Here is a 21,763-nt window from a genome sequence, read left to right as displayed (position 1 = left end):
TCAAACAGTGCCATTTCCTTTTCACAAATTGCTTGAGCCAAATTCGGTTTATTGAAACGTTCTCTTTTAAACAAAACCACAGTCTAATTAGGTCCGACTTTTCGATTTTAGATATTGACAGTGAAGGGTTATGGGGAAAGGGGAGTCCCCCTGGTCTCTGTGTATGCGGAAGACAACCGAGTCCAGTTTATTCGTGACCTTGGCTTGCATGGCGAGAGAAGAGTCCTGGTGATATCAATGCTTCCATTGTTTTCTCAAACGTTTGTTTATGAACTGAGCAAGAGTTGCAAGTTTTCTGCTCAAATACTTTCGCTGTTAATTTCTTTCTCCGCATATTTGTCCGTAAGTGGCCGCGGTATCGTAACGGTTCTTGTCTGTTTGACACGAAATCTTCCAAATAACACTAAAAACTCGCGATCAAACAGCAGACGACGAGAGTAAATAGCGCCACCGGGCGGGGAAAAAAGAGAGGGGATCACGTGACCACAGCCTTACAGGTGTGAGGCCCACTGGTCATATCCAGGTAAGATGGAAGGGAAAAGTAAAAATAGAAAAAGTGTCAACCGTCCCTGCGTGTGTTTACCAGTTAGAGGGCTGGCTTCATACTGAACGTCCGTCGCCAGGTTCAGCAGACGATCACTGACCGACGTCGTAGGTGAACGTCGTCTGCTCGCTCGGAGAAACAGATGCTTCGACTGTATTGGATAGACTTCGGATCGTTGTTACATTGTGGCGACATGGTCAAATAAGTAGGACTTTCACAGAAGCAGATATTTAGATCGTCTGCTACAACGCCGGATTCAGAACTGGAAACTTCAACCGGACAGTGTCGTCTGCTACTCTGAAACATTCCCAAGGCGAAACAAAATAACGTTGAATTAATTGATGTGTCATGTCATTGGAGTGAGATTTAACGCCAAAACTATCGATAAAGAAATACTGGAGCGATCCCCAATCTTTTTTTAAATTCACCTGTGTGCGTCAAGGCAGGCTGGCACTGGTGGAACACTTTCATTAGCTCATCCAGCCACCGTGTGTACTGTTACGTCAGACGTGGAGCTCAGCTCGGGTTGGGTCGAGCCCATCAGTTGTGGAAGAACCACTGAAGGTATAGGACTTGCCATTGGTCCAGGTGGGATAGTGTGTTTCTCTACCCGGAACCTGGGTGTCTAACACAAGGTGCGTCGTACACAGACAGGACACTGCTTGGACGGTGGTGTTGAACCCTTTCCTTCCCTAGAAGGTAAGCTAACTAATCTTACTATGAACCTTTAATTGCCAACCATTTGAATTTTATATTTCAGATTGTTTGCGAGTTATTTCAAAGCTTAGTCAATCACTGGTTACACAATTTTGTATGAGACTTGGTATGCTTGTTAAACTTCCTGAATTCAATTTTCCAAGCATGTAAACCTTTATAAATTATTAAAGTATCCAAACATTTACAAGTATGTAAATTCGACTTAGTCTTCGGGTGTTAAATCCTTGGTGAAGCAGTCATGATCCTGTCAATGTGAATTAGAAACGATAGCACAAAATAGAAAAAAATATTGTCTGACATCAACAAAGGCATTATTACATTACAAATTCATTTTCTTCCATTGAAAAAAACCCTATTCATAAACATGTTAAAACTACAAAGCTTTCAAATACAAAAGTGTTTTCGAAAATAATTTCACAATGTGTATAGCGTAAATATTTATTTTACATTCCATCTTCATTGCGTAAGGTTTCATTAAATGCCGTATAAAGGCACAAGACAAAATCGAAATGGGTGAAAGATCTGCTCCCTGACTAATTAAAAACAACGCTGTTCACCTGCCGCCCCTCATTTCACACCAGAACATTCGGGCACTGAAAGCGGAATACTTCATTAGACGTTACTTTGATTCAATAGGTTGCCCAATAACATATCCCTTTTCAAAGATGTGTCAAATGTTATCTTTGAAGTATCCATCTATGTTTATTTACAACAAAAGTATAAGCACCTTTAGTAATGTCTCAGCCTGATTTAGCCACTAGTCCAAAGTCCATCTACTCCAAATACAGGTAGTCCATATACTAATGAAATATAATGAAGATGATGTTAGGAGCCCAGTTCGGGCTTGTAGACTCAAAGGTTTTTTAAATGGTTAACTATTTTTGTATTAATGATCTTGTCTATGATTCTGCATCATATAAAAATATAAGCGACAAAACCATGTTCATAACCGTAAGAAATCACTTGTACAATTCTGACTCTATTATAAGCATGTGTTTATGAATCACTATTAAATAGTGACGATACCAGGTGTTCGCGAAAAGGTGAGTGTATCCTGTCCCAACGGTGACACCTGTCACAAACACATGAAAAAGCACGTGTTCACCTGAAAATTCACGGGAACATATTCAATCGAATGATCATTTACATATATTTTTTCAATAGGACGCCAAGAGGTGTATATCCTTGAGAAATTTACCATTATTTCCTTCCTTCACCAGTAATAACGACTGTATAGAAACTATGAGATATCAATATCTTTGTTGTAAATGTTCAATAATTTACGTGGGTACGTAGATGCACGAAAGAGATATAGACAAATAATTATACACGCGCTAATTTTGGAGGTTTAAAGGAAATCAGCACATATACATGTATTGAGGTACCACAATAAACACATTGTGTTCGTCACACATCCGGGTTCAATTACCCACATGGGTACAATGAAGCCAATTCATGTCCCCACGGTGATCCATATTGCCGGAATATTGCATAAAGCGGCGTAAAACAGAACTCACTCGCTGTATGAACCTCCTCGTGATCGACTCGTATTTTAAACCTAAGAATATTTCAGGCAAACAGTAAGTGGATAAAAGTTCCATTGCCAAACTGACAAATCTACGTCCACCTACAACGGCATGGTTAGAGGCGGGCCTTGAGTCAACCTTGCAGCCATAGACGCGGCTAGACTCACTGTCTCTTACATTTGATCTACATAAACCATGACCACCCTCTACAAACACCTGCATCCCCAATAATAACAACCATGTTTATGATTATATATGTCTGAATACACCAACAATAATTCCTATATTGGTGTTCTACAAGGTCGCTATTTCCATTCCTCCCTATTTCTAGTATTGACATATTTCCTTTTCATCAGCGTAATAACATTTCTGAAATTGTTCATATCACCAAACAAAACAAACGATGTTTGTTATAGAGGCTAGGCTGTCATATCCAACGAGTTTGGCGGATATGCTGGTATTCCGTGACGTATGCCCTGCATAGGAAAATGCAAAGTATTCTGAAAACGCTTCCTGAAAATCCCCTCCCATCTCCGGTGCGCGTTACGCGCAACGTTAATGCTGACGTTTGTGTTGACACTGTCGTCGTGTAGTGTGTTCATCTATAGAACCCGCGCCTTCAAACATCCCCTCAAGCATACTCAAGTCCGGGGGTATGGAATAACAGAAGGGGCATCTAATTTGATAACATGCCCATATTTGCTCAGTATTGTTCCCTATGCTATACTGTTGACATGGGTAGGTAGGCGGCACAATTGCTTTCCATGCATCTGGGACGAGACGGCGCGTTGAGGAGCGTTCTGACGACGATGACACTAATGAGAGGGGTTGGGGGACGTCTGGTGCTTGACAACGTGGTGGGCAGCAGCAAGGTTGTTCTTTACACAACGTGTGGATTCAGAGAAGCTAAGGGAATTGAGAGAGATCACCTTAGATTTATGAAACAAAATATTATGTGTTGAATCCTCTACACAGTCAGTTTTTACACATGGCGAATTAGGAGTATTACTCCTAATCATTAACGGATTAGTAAATAGTGGTGATCCAAATAGATATGTCAGTATTATTTATCAAACCTAATAAAGAATTAACCTATCATACTTAAAAAAGTTGAGTCACTTTGATCAGAGATGTTTCAAATTAGTACGGATTTGGTTATGTTTGGTTTTCCAATCTATCGTAAAGTATGTTGGCTTTTTATCGGAATTTAAACAGACAATCCACGATATACATGTGCATATACATATACATGCGTATGCCAGACTACCTAGAAACCTGAGTATTTATTTTTGAAAGAATCCATATACTGTATTTGAAATGTATCTCAAGAATATTAACATTACAAAGTACAGGACATCCCTTTCACGATTCAGACTAAGCTCACATATATCCTACTCTGAAAGAGTTAATGATTCTTTTATATTTTATAGTTAATCTGTCCTAGCATATGACAGATTTAGTATAGTAATATGAATGGATCAGATGATCTTTAACTTTTTAGTCGTATGTTATGATTGAAAAGGGTACATGGACAAAACCGAAATTACTGTAGGAACAGCGACTTTGTCCATTGTGTGAGAAGCCGAATTTCATGTTCTAAATGATTTGTCCGAAATATACTTATTAAAGAAATTTGTATCTACTATCGTATGTACATCCCAGTACGTTTATATTTGTCCAGTTAATTCAGGACAGTCTCGATTAGCCAAATGTATTTACTATATTGTAAGTGAAATCAGTACTAGTCTAGTATGATTCATTGTTATTGATGGAAGTTTCATACTCTAAGGCGGGTGGGTCTGCTGCAGTGGTAGGGCATGTCTTGTATCCATGTATTGCGCTTCTTGACCTTATTAAATGTACCTAAGTTTTGGACTTGGGAAATTGTGCACGTACAAAATAAAGGGTTGGGGGAGGGGGTAGGGCACCACCAATCAGGGCTTGAGTGCAAGTCGGGAGGGGGTTGCAGGGTGTGCAGGGGGAGTTGAAGCTACAGGGGTGTGAGTGTACAAAGGGGGTGGTGACCAGGGGTGTGAGTGGGAAAGGCGGGGGCGGAGGGAGGGGGGTGAGGTGAGGTTAGAGTTGGTGTGAGGGTGCGGCTACAAGGATGTAAATGTGGAGAGACGCGTGTGGATGATATTAGAGGTGTATTGGGTGAGGCTGGCTACAGGGATGTGAGTGAGGAAAGGTGTGTGGGGGGTGAGGCTACAGGGGTGTGGCTGAAGCAAGAGGGTGGATGGGCCGGGGCAGGGAACCGCGACATCCCCTTCGGTAGGACAACACATGACTTGATGCGCCACGACACCCAGCTAAACCATTACACAGCCCAAAACCAACACGCTTCAACGCCGGGGCGAGGTTAGATTGGGGTTAGATAGGACGCAATGTGGTGTGGAATACACCAAGCTGACCATAACACAGTGAAATAACCCCAACATCTCTCAGCGTAGTAGACCAGGAATTTTCCAGCAATGCGCATGTCAACATACACCGGTTTGCGGCGCTCTCCCTCGCTACAACTGCTAAGCGTTTAAACAACTCTTCCTGTCTCTGCTTAGAGCATGTTTAGCTGTGCTGACGGTATTGTTTGGCCAGTACGGTAGGCATGTAGAAAGAACGCTCTGGTTTCTGTGAGAGATAGATACAAGACGTCAGAGGTCAAGCGTACGCACGGACTTAAGATGCCAGTATACTTTTGGTATTAAAGAAAATTAAACTCTTTTCCTGTTAAAAAAAACTTTTTTTCGGAAATAGCTCTCTTGCTAAAGCCCTAGTTTTTGAAGATAGGATTTTCAACTTTTTCACTCTAATAACGAATTGTTCTTTCCAAATGAGAGAGAAGTTGGTTTAACGCTACTTCAAAGTATTTCAGTTATATGATGGTATGTGTCAGCTTGATACGGAAAGTTTTCCAAGTTCGTGAAACCACGAACACGGGTGTGGTCATAACAAACCAAGAAACATTAACAATGCGAATCTAGGATTCGAACCCATTATCATAGGTTTCTGGCACATATAAGGGACACAACTCTTCACATCCAATTGCGGCGGCGTAAAAGACTGGGCCACCCATACCTCATATTGTCACTGACATGGTATACGATGAAAGTATTGTTCACACTTGACAGTGATTAGTTATCAGTGCATACATATATAGACCACCACCCCTCCCCAAGCACCCTATCCCTTGTCGCATAAGCCGACTCAATTTTATCGGGTCTTTGGGCTCGGCAGCTTGCGTGACATCGTTCCCCAGCGGCGTGGGCGCTGTTCATACTATCAACCACTGGTTTGATGACTTTATCCGATTGCTTACGGGCAGCGAAGTTATTGTGTATTAGTGCAGAATACCACTGATGGTCATTGATTCGTTGTCAAGAAATTGTTTTTGTTTTTCAAACCTGAAAAAGATGGAGCCTCATTTCGTTTCAAATGAATGTACCTTTCTGTGAGCAGGATTTCAAGGTAAGATTATGAAAATTGTCTGTGGGGGATGATGTTACTCGAGGTAAGGTCCAATGGCACGTGTTTCATTGCGCAGAGTTACCCACCTCAGCCACACCAGGATCCGCTGATCGTAAGTTCGATAGATTCGCCCGGATCTTGTTCCCTGGCTTGCCGTGGGTTTCATCCAGGGATACACGTCTAATTATAAGACCTACACCACATTCTGCCGACACGCTGTGGTACATCTCAGATAATGATCAAAGCCGCGTTAAACTAAACTCACTCAATCGCCACCAAAATCCAGTTCCGAAATCTCACCTGCTCACACCGGAAACCAGAAAAAAAATAAACATGTGAAAACAGGACATTTGGATGTTTTAAATTGCCAAGAATAAAAGGACTTGTGTCTAGTGTAGACTCTGCATGCAGTCTGCCGCAATCACTGGAGTGAAACATTCCTGACGCTGACGCGACCTTCACCCCGTACACGCTGTCGCAGTCGGAGGATGGGGACGGGATGGAGATGCTGTTGCACCACCATGTGTTGACAAACACTGACCTGTGGCCAGAAATCGCCATGTCATTGTGGAATGTATCAGAAACACGTGGTTTCGCTGACTCGCCAGCTTGACATTTTCCCCATTTGTGTTTCAGCTTTACCGCATTTTTAGCTCATATTGGACTTAAAAGGTGATTTGAGAAAATTTGCTAACTCATTTCCTTTGAAGTCTGGGATATAACATTTCAAAATGTTAAGCGTTAGCCTATGATGATTTGCAAAAAAATATGCACGTGATATGCCTAAAGATCTTTAAAATATCGTTGCCCTTTTTTGCGCAAAGTTTAACCTGGATTTCCATAAGCTCGCTTGATTACAGGTAGATTAGAAAAAGTGCGAACCCACATTGTTTTGGCATTGAGTGATTAAAAGGGTGAATAAATAGGTCCTTAGTCAGAATATTACAAAAGCTTAAATATTTTCACAGTTAGCGCCGTGAGAAACGTTCATAATTTCGTAATTAAAAGAATGTTCTCAACTCTTTTGGCAGTTCAGTAGTAAAAAGTCCTAACCCTACATGCCTATGTCAGTAAATTGTAAAAGGGAATCCGGCGACCAAGATGGCGTACCAACATGTATTATAACAATTTAATGGTACAACAATCCTCATTTCAATTTGATACACCATATTTTTTCTGTCAGTGCTTCAAAACACACAATTTGAATCTCTGAAAGAAAGAGACATATTTATTATCAACATCACATCACATTAGTTATGAAAATATACAGTGTATCCAATGATCGATATATATTACTGTTTTATTTTTAAATTTATTTTACTTATTTTTACTTTATGTATTTATTTATTTCAATTAATTAGGTTGTTTTTCTTGTTGGTTTTGTTTTGGTTTTTGGTTGGGGATAGGTTGGGTGGGTCAAACCTTTGAAGAAATAGAATATTTTTCAGAACAGTATATTTTAACAAAGACCTACATCAAACATAACTTCTTGTAAAACGGATTCCAAATGAAATAAATGTCTTTACAGATAGGCTAAGAATTGTGAAAATAGAATTATGAAACGAATCTCGATGACACTGTCTCCAATAGGAATACCCGGAAATATAGATGCTAAGCTAACAGTTAACATTGGTAAAAAGCTTGATCAATTAATTACAGGCACAATGAACAGTAGTGAACAGACAGCTATTTGTAACGCCTAACACGTGCAAGCGACACAATAATCTGATGATCCAACTATGATCGATTGGTATGGCTTTCAAATAATCTTATTGACTAATTCATCGATTGGTATAACTTGCATGTGGTTGAAGTGAACCATTTAAAGTCAGTCCTACTGAATCGCGTTGCAATGACTATTTGTAAGTTGATGATGATGCGGACACAAGATGGGGAAATGTATAACATCATAAACAAAAATACATAGAGATAACTGTCAGACACCATTCACCTTACGAGTTGTTTCAAAACGTATTTAACCAGCGAAAGCGAGGTAGATAGGTTTTACAACAACGAGATGTAAGCTAAATGGTATATGACAGGCACGAATGCAGTAATCTGGTTCTTACACACCCTTAATTCGCACCGTTCTAGCATCGAATCGATGAATATTTTGTCTTATTTCATGATCTCAGTGGCGCATTGATACAACGGTCGTGAGTGACGTCACCCGCTTATTGCTCATACTTAATGTGACCCTCCATAAAAAAGTTTCCGCAATATTTGTGGATTGCCAATGCGATGATAATAATGCAAACTAGATCAAAGAACATGCATTCATATATTAAAAGTTTCGACACAGACAAAGGTGAATTCGATTGAAACATGAGTAACTATTCAATAAATTACAATCAGGGAAGTAGTCCGTCATAATCTGATCTAGGTCATCACCATAGAGTTGCCAAATCACGGACCTGGAATTTGATCGCAGACATTTTGATACCAGTTATTTCATATGGGTTTCTCACCCACAGGTGGTGGTCGATGCGCTTAAGGACAGACCGAGAAATGTTACAGAACCGGCAGCGGAAATGTTGTGTATTTGTAATTTGATAAGATCGATACAAAATGGACAAAGATATGACATTACAAAAAAGACATAGAATCGCTTGTGAGGGGACTGGGGAAATGTAATGAAACGGCACCGGAAATATTTTAAAATATTCTTCTGAAACGATCTCAATCAATTTTTGTTCTCAAACTTCAAAGGTGTCTGTTTGTATCTGTATTGGGATCTGAAGCCGTTTTTTCTCAACCATCAAGTTCCCATGAGCCCGTATTATCCGAATCAACTTCAATCCGCGAATACATGTGTAAACTCTCAGCTCTCTGTTCAGCAGGACAGGCGAGAACGCGCATCTCAAACCAATCTGTCTTTGGCAATATCACTAATAACGCCCACTGCCACCACGCTGAACAGGATCAAAACAGATTCGACGCAGGTCCCTTTCCAGCCAAATTGAGTCCGTGTGACGATACACCTTATAGATAACACACATTGCTCAGGGAGTTGCCCGACAATTTGAAACCTGACTACCACAGTCAGGAAACTGACGTTGAAACTACCTGCCAAGCCACAGAGATAATCTCCTGAGCCTAACGTCAGCGTTAGGCTTGACAAGGAATATTGAAGACTGAGCCTTCGCTAGAACTGCCGGCGATGAGCTTCTCCTGACACTGTCATGGTAATATTAACACCGAGCTGATACATGTATTTTTGTAATATTCTGCCCAGTATCATGTATAGTCTGTTTGTCGGTGCCTAAGACCGTTTCATTGACATAAGGGTATCCCCATGCCATGTTGATGACGCTGCTAGCAAGCTCGTACGCCCATATGGACCAGCTTATCCGATGACAATCTTGGTCATTGGACAGAAGGTTCTGATGTCTGCCCGAGGCGGTGTCTAGCTGCGGTTTCTATTCTTGTTGTATAACGTTTTGGCATTTGGATCCTCTGATGTAATAGTTGCCGTTTGTCTGTGGCAAACTGTTTCCAATCTTGTGGGTGGCAGGTGATATCCTGGTTTCTGTGTAGCAAGGTGAGTTTTGTGATGAGTTCTGTAGCGTTGTGGCAATAATAAACGGTTGGTTTAAGCCTCAGTCAACAATATTTCAGCTTTGTCACAGTGAGCTGTAAATAATGGATTATTGGCCAGATAACCCAGCGGTTTATATTATGAGCAACGTCGTAATGTTAGGATGACGTGTAATCGACAATGTATGACCACCCAATCCGATTTAGTCGCTTCTAATCAACGACAAGCAATAACGTTCTTGGGACCTGTTCTGTCTAGTTTAACTACACGTGATGCAATTGGAGGATAACAGGATGGTAACATATAACTTGATGCAGCAAATAGAAATGTACAAAGGTTATTGAATAGAAGCCACATTCGCCGTAAGTCAAACATAGCAAACATATCGCCGTCCGTTCATTCAAGTTCTTGCTTGTCAAATAGCGTATTTATCTGATCGAATGACCTGTGGCTTTGCAGGCCATGCGATGAGATAAACATGGCATTGCACAAAAAAAGGCAACTATGTATTTTCTTGTATGATTTTCAAGATCTTACTCTGAAGACCAGAGTCACTGAGGTAGACTGAAAGTAGTTCCTCTATTAAGTGTTATTTCATTCGAGTGAATGCTCATGATATCAATCACTGGATTATATACAGACTCGATTATTTACAGACCGCCGCCATATAGCTGGAATATTGGTGTGTGCGGCGTAAAACAACAAACCAACCAATCATTCGAGTGAAATAACAATGTTATATCGAGAGATAGAGATAGTATTTGATCACAAAATACATTATAAACTTGAAAACTACAACATGTACTCTTCGCCGTCCGAGGCGGGAATATGGAGAATGGTTGAGTATGATTTTACGCCGTTTTAGCAATACTTCAGACAATATGGGGCGACCTGGATTTAGGTTATCACATTGTACTCATGCGAAGAATCGAACCCGGGTCTTAGTCAAGTAACAAATTCTTTAAGCTGTACGTGACATGCTGATTGATTAGATTAACAGTAATAGGAATGAAACACTGTTGGAACCTGTTTGTTCTGGTTTTCGTCAAACACAGCCGATGTCCTGAAGGTAAGAATTACTATTCAGAGAATAAAACATGACTATTTTCATACAGTAATACGGTTATAGCGAACTGAAAGGGACAAAAAATTTAGTTCGTTATAACTGTAGTTCGTTATAAGCATATATACAGCACACGGCAGGGACCTGAACACCAGTTCGTTATATCCGCCAGTTCGTTTTAAGCGTGTTCGTTATAAACGTAGTTTACTGAAGCTTGTTTTTTTATATTACATGCCGATATAAGACGTGCGATGAAGGTTATTAAATGAAAGTCAATATACGTAAAGAATCATGACTATTTAGGATGATAAAATTGGTCAATCAAGTTGAAACAAATTGTTCAAATAAACGTGTATTATTACTTTCCGAGGCGATTGGGGTGTAGTCTGTATTGCAAAGTTTTTGCTCGTCACGCCGAAATCCTGTTAAGAACAATTTTGTCCACAAGCGATACGGCTGCAGTTTTTCTACAGCCGTAGCCATGCTCAATATCACAATATCACGTAAGCCAACCAGTCCGGATTGAAGAGGTTACGAGGTTCTATAATAGGCAAAAAAATGCTTTCAAGGGCATATCCCACTTAGACAAGAATGGTGAAAAATAACGGGTTCGTGCGTAAATTTAAAGACAGTCTTTGTCTTATCCGGCGGCTTGAATTGTTTACAATAGCACACGGAAAGCATAATTCAAGCTTAGGATGCAGCAGCTTACAACTTGTCTTTTGTCAAAAACGAAACGTCTCGTTCATCTTCCAAAAGGAAATGCTTTTGTGATAGATATTTAATTGTTCATTCATATACAGGCTTACCATAACTTAAGGGCCTTATGTCTGAAATCTCTGAAAGGCAGCTTTGGTCGTCTGGATTGTATTAACGATTGTCAAAACGTGGATGAAATAAGGACGAGATTGGATAAGCCCACAGGATCAGCATCATGTCGTAATCGAACAAAAACTTTAGAAATTGTCAGAATGTTTTCAGATGTGCTCATAGGAATAAGAACTAGACTTTGTTCATTTCAACAATTGAATGTTTTGGACAGGACATACACAAATACTCATTGCATAGGTCAGGCTAAAATTCGTCCAAAAAATGATTTTAGATGTTCTAAGGAAGGTTTTCTAATATTTGAACACGATCAAGCCTTTGACCCAAGCTGATTTTCATAGAAAGATGGTAGAAAAAGTATAAAACATATTATCTTTGGGTCGTTGACTTTCGCATACAGTAAACTTCGGTTATAGCGAACTCGAAGGGACCACTAATTTTAGCTCGTAATAACCGTAGTTCGTTATAAGCATATATACAGCATTTATACAACAAATGGTCGGAACTAAAAAATAAGTTCGATATATCAGTTAGTTCGTTATAAGCGTGTTCGTTATAAACGTAGTTTACTGTACTTAGATTTTCATTTTAACTTCCACAAATCAGATTTTTCACTCATTTTTTTTATATTTATGTATTTCATCATCTCAGGAGTCAAAAACTAGCAAGTGTAAAAAATAACATAAGAATAATGATAATTTTAATGACATAAGTTTTCTGCTACTGTAAAATTTGATATTTTCAGCGGACCAAAAGGTCCCTAATACTACCTCGTCTTTTATCCATGATAACAAAGTTCATGCACCCACACAATGTTTATATAATTCCACACGGAGTCATCTGGTACTTCTCCAATAGTGAAGCTTTGTTTATTGATTTAAGCAGGTTTCACTTTACATTTTAGCAAAACATACATCAACTATAACAAAGTTCATAGCTGCAAATACATGCAGCTGTATAAATAATTCGGTTATCTCCCCTTGTCTGCGAAATGCCGCTCTCCATTCAAGGCCTCTTCTACCTATCCTATCTCTGAGAAACAGGAAGATGACATCCAAATACTACCGGCGGTTTAACATATTTTGCGAAATTATTGGCAGAAGACCGCGATAATCCGTCAACGGAGTGTATGTACGCCCCATCGATGCGAACACATTCATAGAACGCACGGCTATTTTTTTCAGTTAGAGGAATTAACACGGCGGCCTTAACAGATGGATGTTGGGGAGGGTCTAGCGTTTGCAGATGGGGGGATTATCGTGATATTGGGGATTATCGTCATATTTCAACTTTAACTGTCTGGAACTAACTTGCTTTAGCCAACAGAACAGTTATAGGACTTGTTCTGGTGATAAGCGGTTGGGGTGAGTCGAGATGGGGACGTCCCCAGTACCTTTTGCTTTGCCCTATCAATGATGTAGATTTATTTTTGCGAAGTTTGATATAAGTTCTTTTAAATTGATAACTGGGACGCAAAATCATGTTACTTGATAGTATTTCAATTAAATATCAAAATAACACGCCCCATCTTAATTATGGAAACCCATGTGTCCAGAAACTCTACGCATTTTGATTAAAGGTACGTACAAAATTCAATTCATGGTTGCATACTAAGTGAGTATTATATATTTACTTTAAAGGACCTTTGTAAAAAGAATACCAAATGATGGTGCCAGTTGACATAGTTATTCTGAAGTAAGTGATGCTTATACAGCAAAACCTTGGTGGTACGGATACCTCGCGTGGACAGTTACCGTTGTGAGCGTCCACATGTACCGAGAGGGACTTTACACAATACCCATGATCCTTTAATCTGGACATTTGGTGATCTGAGCAATTTCACTGGAAACGACACGGTCCGGATTATCGAGGTTAACACCTGGTATCATCACAGATTTTCAGTGATATAATTTCTGCAACTATTTGCCTTTTACGCCCAATGGAACCTTTTTCGGTAGATAATTGAGACTGATTATTCTCTTGCGTTGACATTTTATATTTTATTGTAACATAATTCACAAAACAGTTTGGTCACACTTTATAATAAATACTTGTATGTAACATCTCAAATGCATCTTCTAAAATTATTATTTCAGTTTCTTGTTTCGAAACAGACCCAACTTTACATTTATTTCAGCAACGATTAAAACTCTTTTAATCCTTCACCATGTGTTGAAAGTCGATAGTCAAGGAATGTTCATGTTTGTGGGACAACGAGATGAATGAGCCCTTGGCGCCCTGTATTCTTGACTACCGTAGTCCATGTAAGCACTGAGAATCTTAAGTATGTGTAAACAAAAAAGTGAAGGTACTTCCTGGTCTCCGAACAGTAATCTTGTATGCTGGTTTGTGATGAACAGAATGAGTGAGGTTTTGATGTCCGTCTAAAGCCTGCACAGCTCGCCGACAAGAAAGCAGTCTTTGTTTCACGACCTTTGGGGCTTATAAAGTTAATCGGCTTAGGCAACTTTCTATTTGGACAATGATCACCTCGCTGTAATGTAGTTCATTACGACCGGATATGATTTCATGAATGAAACAAAGTGCAGAAGGATGTTTATATGAAATAAACAGTTCCTCTAAGTCGGTTTCTAGAATGCTTGGTATGTTATAGAATTAAACTTGGTCAATGGGGTTATTTCTGAACATTCCCATACAGTAAGCCGTATCATTTGAGGCTTAAGACCAGCTGCAGGTAAGATCATTGCTGTTTTATGCTAGTCATGAAATGACCTACGCGTTTTTTAAAGGCGTTTTTCGCGAACACATGGTTGGTTGGTTTGTTGCTTTACGTCTCACTCAGCAATATTCCAGCTATATGACGGCGGTCTGTAATTAATCGAGTCTGGACCAGACAATCCTGTGATTGACGTCATGCGCATCGATCCACGCAATTGGGATACGATGACATGCATCAACCAAGTCAGCGAGCCTGACCACCCGATCCCGTTACTCGCCTTTCACGACAAGCAAAGTCGCCTTTTACGGCAAGCATGGGTTGCTGAAGACCTATTCTACCCCGGATCTTCACGGGTACCGAACACATGGTGCCAACCCTTATTGGCCTTTTTTTTAGTGATCCATTCATATACTTGTCATCACTATTTTGCCTTTTACGCCCAGTTTTTTAAAATATATTTGATACTAATTTGCATAAATTTTATCAAGACTGTAGAAAAAAGATAATAAACAATATCGAACATTTTATCATGACCTCCTTTCCCATTTTACCCACTAGGAACCGCACTTCTTTGTAATATTTCACAGAGTCTGAGAAATTGAGTCTGTAACAAACGGAGTTTTAATTTTAGCCACGCCTTTGATGTAATTTGCATATTCTAAAACGAATGGGCAAATCAAAATATCGGAATTGAAAATAAAAAATAAATATTGACTTTTTATCATGTATACAAGGATTCTTATGTTAATTAATATGAATAAATGAATGGAACGCTCCAACTGTATTTATTAGTCTTTCTGTTCACATAACGGATACACAACAGATAAAGGACCATGTGGTTCCATGGTTGTGTAGCTAATACGTTTTTTTAGGTCTGGAATATCCAGCGAATGATTTTATCAGGATCATTTTTGTAAAACTTGGGGACAATTTATTTTCTGGAATGCAAGACTATCTGCCGGTCCCTAAACTGGACATCAGCCGTTAAACCAAACTCATTTGAATTTACTTACATTTGAATTATTACAACCAGTCACTGCGGTCGACTTTCATTTTCAGAATGATATTCTTTATCAGTTTTTATACACGACAATCCTTGTCCCAATTGTTGATTATGACTTACTTTGGTCTTGTTATGATCTAGATTGAAGGGTCGTTTGATGAAGACAAGTGTACGAATACATTCATACCGACATGAGAACACTTTACTTGAGATGATTTCGTTGTGATTTGCTGAGTACCCCAAAATCAATAGCCATTGCAGCAACACAGGGAATTCCACAGAGGAGCTGTGACGATACAAGGAGTGTTTTCCATCCGCCAAAAAATTCGATCTTTTTTTCTGCCTTTAAAATCTCGGATGCGGAAGCAAATGCTTTGGTGTTTCTGTAAAAACTCCTTTAAGCGGACAGCTGGTGCAGAACAGGTTAAAAAAACCGCACTGGTGTAAACCGACATTTAGGGCGATATAGGTTTTAAGTTTGTTGGTGGAAGGAATATATTTCTTAATTTCGTCACAATATGGCAGAAATGCTTCCGATGTGACTATAAATTTAGACTCTCTCACTTCGTTATTTTCTCTGTATATTGTTTTTTTTGGTGGCATTAAAGGGCAATTTAGTTACAAAGAATAAATCCCACGGGGTTTAAAAACTTCGCTACCAAGGCTTATGAAAAAGAAGCTGAACTCTTTGAACTATTTATGTCTATGCCTTCAAGTTTTGACTACCCCTCAGAACATAAACTGTAAGAGGTATAATATAAGGTTATCGTATATTTTTATGAAGTATTTGGTTTTCAACTAAAATCTTCGCCTGTAAGATTCCCAGACGAAAACATACTGCAAACAAATGATTCATCCGTTAGATCCTATTTTCTCCAGCGTTTCCTTTTTTTCCCAAATGCTCAGGAAGTGTCTGTATAAATGAGGTTCGATGGGTCGTTTTGACCTGAAGCATACCACATAAAACTTTAAATGGAATGTGACATGTCAATGTTCGCCAAAGTCATCTTACCCAAATCGAGCCCCCAAAATTACCCTCCCATGTATTGCATCCTATACATTGACCCAAATCACAGCGAAAAGCTACACTCAAACACAACTAGTACCATTCGGGATCATTCCTCGATGTTTGTTCAACTCTTCAAGAGCAGACGATAATTGCATCTCCGCCGGTATTGGTTAAAGTTGGGTCAGCCGTATGTCGTCTGCTTGCCAGCAGGTGGGACCCGCGTCAGAGCGCGCGAAGTGGGGTGCAAGTTTCCCGTGCTTGCTGAACGTGCTTGTTGCAAGGACATGCCTTCACTGTTGGCAGTGTTGCCTCTGTTTGTTGCCATCTGGAGTGGTGTCCTCCCAGCCTAATGTGTGTAACAGAAACACCACCCTCCCCTGCAAGATTCCTCTTCATGTCTGCTTGACTCTGACCGCGTTGACCTCACCGTGACCTGAGATTTGTATACAGCATTTGTAGTTTCGCGCCAGGTTCTACTGGCAGCTCTATACAACTGCGCATGTTCGCGCACTCACCATTCGGAGGTACTCGGTTAAATCCGTTTACGATGTTCTTGGATGCTTGCTTACAGCATCAAGTACTGGTTTGCCAGGTGATGTCTCGGTAATGTACGAGCACCCGTCATCGAGGTGAAATATTGCTTAGTGTGGCGTTAAACAGCAAACAAACTTTAATATTCAAAGCTGTGTGGGAGTAACATAACTAGTCTCTTACAGGTTTAATAAACTAGAATATATGTACGTCATAAGGGTAATTTAAGGTTCCTTTCATCGAGAGTTTTCTTTTACAAATTTCGAAATACAATGTATTTCGTTCGAATCTTATATATTTGCGATTATATACCAAGCATCTCATAGTTGTGAATATTTATTCTGGAATCGATTATTTTCTGGCATCCTGTATTTTTTTTATTCAGTTATCTTTTGTAAATGTAATACAGGTATGTGACACGGAACTGACATGACACATAGGTGTATTTTAGAAAACCAAATATGTATTTAAAGCAATTAAATCCGTTTGAAATAAATTACCACTGCCCTAATTTTGATATTTATAACCCATCTACACAAATCCAATTATTCATATGTAATAAAACAAATTTAAACACATTTTGTTAAAGCACATGTTATTTAAGTCGATTGTCTCTGTATATGTGTCAGTGGAAGCTCGTATACATTACCCCAGAGCAATGTGTGACAAAGTCATATTTATACATACAAGTAGTTAATTAAAGTTATCATTTGGTACATGGGGCACGGGTGGCCCAGTCGTCTAAGGCGCCGCGATTCGCTGTGCAGAGTTGCGTCCCTTGGGCACGCCAGAAACCTGTGATTGTGAGTTCGAATCCCAGTTCGCCCCGATTATGTTTCGAGGTTTGTCAGCTCCATACCCGTGCTCGTGGGTTTCACCGAAGTGGTCAACGTCTGAGACCTGTATCATTTCGGGCTTTCCTCCCACATTAAGCTGACACGCCGCGATATAACTGGAATACTGTTAAAAGCGGCGTTAAACCCAACTCACTCACTCATTTGGTACATATATCTGTACTCAGCTAAGCTGACATAGAGTTTAATTGTGTTCTGTCCTCATAACTACAATGTATGGTTGTACTGTGTAATATGTAAAGTGATGCTCGTTGTATACACCACAAATGGAAAATGTGATAATGTATTGGTATGTTTGTTAAATTAGAGATTTTTTTTGTATACCCGTCATTTACCCTTACTATATAAATCCCTTGAACCCCCATGAACAAATCTCATGAATCCCCCTCATATATTCGCCTTTCATCTAACCTAGACGTAATACCTCTGTTACATAATTTTGACATGGTCCATGAATACTTTGAAAAGTGCGAATGACCTGAGCAAATTTACCCATCTCTATGGTTACATGTCCCAAAGACATATTATAAGTTGTAGGAAGATCACGAGGGGTACATGGGGTTATATGCGTCCCGCGTTAGGTTTAATACCACGAGCCGGAGGCGAGTGGTGTAAATCCTTACGAGGTCAGAGGCCCATGTATATTCGACAAAAGCTTTTTCAGAAGGGACGTATTCCTCACGACATATAGCCAGGTGAAGATCCGGGGTAGAATAGGTCTTCAGCAACCCATGCTTGCCGTAAGAGACGACTATGCTTGTCGTAAGAGGCGACTAACGGGATCGGGTGGTCAGGCTCGCTGACTTGGCTGATACATGCAATCGTACCCCATTTGCGTGGTTCGATCCTCATGATGTCAATCACTGGATTGTCTGGTCCAGACTCGATAATTTACAGACCGCCGCCAAACAGCTAGAGTAGTGCGGCGATAAACAACAAACAAACAGTGAAGACATATATGTACGTTCTTTGTAGACTACACTGTATTCTAAAATGATGATGGAGTGAGTGATGTCACTGCTTTTAACAGTACTTCAGGTATTTCACGGCGTGTCAACTTGATTTGGGAGGAAATCCCAAAGTGATGCAGGTCTCAGGTGTTTACCACTTCGGTGAAACCCACGAGCACGGGTATGGTGCTGACAAACCTAGAAACGTAATCGGGGCGAACCGGCATTCGAACCTAAAATCATAGGTTTTTGGCGTGCCCAAGGGACGCAACTCTGCCAACGAATCGCGGCGCCTTAGACGACTGGGCCACCCGTGCCCCCTACACTTTGGTGAAAGCCACGAGCACAGGTATGGTTCTATCAAACCTAGAAACATAATCAGGGTGAACCAGAATTAAAAACCACGATCTTGGGTGTTTGTCCCACCTTAGGGACGCAACACTGCGCGGCGAATGGCGCCGCCTCCAACTGGGCTACAAGCTTAAATGTACGTCATTGGTAGACAAACTTTAAACTGATGATAATATTACAGTTCAACTGAAGTGCTTTATGGGTGGTTAGATCTTAACTAGCTGTTTCCCTGTGATTCTTGAGCTAATTTTTCAGGAACAGAAGCTTCTCTGGAAAAAAAACAACAACGAATATTTGTTTGATTTACGTTTGCAGAGGGTTAAACGCCTGGATATTTTCGACTTGGCGCCGTGAAAGTTCACCTTGTTGAAATGAGATAGGTCAGAGAACGCTGTATGGTGCTAAACCATCATTAACATTCAGATGCACATCGTGCAGAGTAAGTCGCCACCAGGTGTCGCAGAACTCGGTCAATAGAGGGCGCCACCAATGCATGTGGTGCATGCGCAAACAGTGCTTTGTAAGAAATGGACACTCTGTGGAAAATACCACGTTCGCATGGCGCTGTAACGTTCGAGACCAGGGGACGAATTGTTGGTGTGAAAGAAGGGTTGCTGCTGGTGGCGGTTGTGAATCACCATGACTAGTTGTCTCGGATGCAGCCGGGGCCTCTCTTTGTCCTCTTGTCACGATCTCTGTACAGTCGTTGTGCCTGCAGTGGCACTTCTCAATACAGTAAAACCGGGTTAGTCAGGAAACCTGGCTTATCATCGCTTGTGTCATTACTGTGATTGAAGTGATTCTTAAATAAAAGCGACGAAAAACGTTTCCATAATCAGAGTAATTCTCTACGAGAAGCTGATTCCACTGTAATTTCGACTATATGATGAGCATGTGTTTCTGAATCACTATTAAATACAGTAAACTACGGTTATAACGAACACGCTTATAACGAACTAACGGATATAACGAACTAACTTTTTAGTCCCGACTATTTGCTGTAGTTATACTGTATATATGTTTATAACGAATTACGGTTATAACAAACTAAAATTAGTTGTCCCTTTGAGTTCGTTATAACCGTAGTTTACTGTAGTTAATTAGACACATGCTTATGATATACAATGGATTCCCTATGATTATGGAAATATTTTCTGTCGCCTTTTTTTATGAATCACTATCACATAGTGATAAGTATCACTTTTATTTCCTTGGAATTAGGTTCAATATAGTTCAAAACAAGACCAAAGCAATATTTTCTCAGAAAATCCACTTTTCGAAATCACGAAATCAAATGTACCTCTCCTTTTGGTATAGAAACTGTACACCTGATTGGAAAAAAACAATCCATGAAGCAGTTATCAAGTTACAGGTCGCACACATGTTGAAGTAAAGACATTTTATGTAAAACAATGAAAAATAGCTGTATTTTTTTCCAAAAAATCTAAATATTGAAATGAATCTTCGCACTACACTTATTGGTAAAGAAAGTGATCACCAAGTTTGAAAAGAATCTTTAAAATTTTTAAGTATGGGTCGCCCAAAAAATGTCCTCGGAAGGACAGACGGACGGAATTCCTTGGTATAAGTGTATACGCCCGCCCTTTTAGTTCGGGGGTATAAAAAAATATTACCAGACTTAGTTTTGCCTCTTAAGCCACCTGTCTGTGAATCATGGGGACTGTACCCCAGTATCTCTGCTTCCTGTACGATGCGTCAATCACTGGATTGTCTGGCCCAGATTCGATTATTTCACAGACCGCCGTTATATAGCTGGAATATAGCTGATAGCGGCGTTAAACAACAAACCAAAAATCCCGTACGATGCTCCATCGTGCTCCATCATCACCCGAGTTACTGTTGTTTGTTTACCGCACTCGCCATGTGTAAAGAAATAATTAATTTCAAAGTGTTAAAATTTTGGATGATTTTTATTTCAATTACGACAGGACCTACTTGACAAAAGCAGGGGGACATTGTTAGGAACGTCTAGAAATAATCGAAACCAGAATTTGTAGTGATAATGTTGCAGAAGCTAAAGAATTGTGGAATACATTACCTATTCATCAAAGGAATATTGAAACATTCCCTCGATTTAAATCCAGTTTAAAAACAGATAGTCCTACAGTTCCATCATATTTCTCATATGGTTTAAGGAAAATTAACATAAAACATACAAAATGAATTGAAAAATGACTTATTTAGAAAAGGTTTTCACGAGGATCCAAAATGCCGATGTGGCAGCCCATGTGAAAATTCATATCATTTTTTCATTGAATATCCTTTATTTAAATCAGCTATAAACGAATTGATGCACTCACTATTGTTAATTGTGAAAGATACTTGTGATGTAAATATTGACCTGATACTAGTTGGAAATGCAATTTTACCTAATCATGTGAACGAAAGCATTTTTAGGAATGTACATACATATATAAAGAAAACAAAAAGGTTTGTGTGAGCAGTGTGAATGTACATACGTTTCTCTATCTCTTTCCTTTCCTTTCTGTCATTTGATTTATTAACTGTAAATAAACATACATGTAAATCTATGGGTGAGGGCGTTCTAAGTTGTGATAACTTGTGCCCAATCCTTTTTATGAGAATAAAATACATGTATGTCTAAACAAAGCTAAAGAACACCCGATTCTTTCATATTACTATAGTTAATCTGTCATCTTTCAGAAGCACTTAACTCCAAACT

At 39.7% G+C, this 21,763-nt stretch overlaps 1 protein-coding gene across 1 annotated transcript in view; it reads left to right on the top strand.

Annotated features, from left to right (window-relative positions):
- Nucleotides 1–645: 645 nt before the first annotated feature.
- Nucleotides 646–21,763, top strand: part of LOC124146514 — a 43,169-nt gene continuing 22,051 nt past the window's right edge. Inside the window, exon 1 of the mRNA XM_046516829.2 lies at nucleotides 646–1,243. The gene's annotated coding sequence lies outside the window, so the exon portion shown is untranslated. The remainder of the gene's footprint in view (nucleotides 1,244–21,763) is intronic.

The sequence above is a fragment of the Haliotis rufescens genome, unplaced genomic scaffold (genome assembly GCF_023055435.1).
Source record: "Haliotis rufescens isolate VD_foot unplaced genomic scaffold, xgHalRufe1.0.p SCAF_23, whole genome shotgun sequence".
In the NCBI taxonomy this organism is placed as follows: domain Eukaryota; kingdom Metazoa; phylum Mollusca; class Gastropoda; order Lepetellida; family Haliotidae; genus Haliotis; species Haliotis rufescens.
This window is presented reverse-complemented; position numbering and strand designations above follow the sequence as displayed.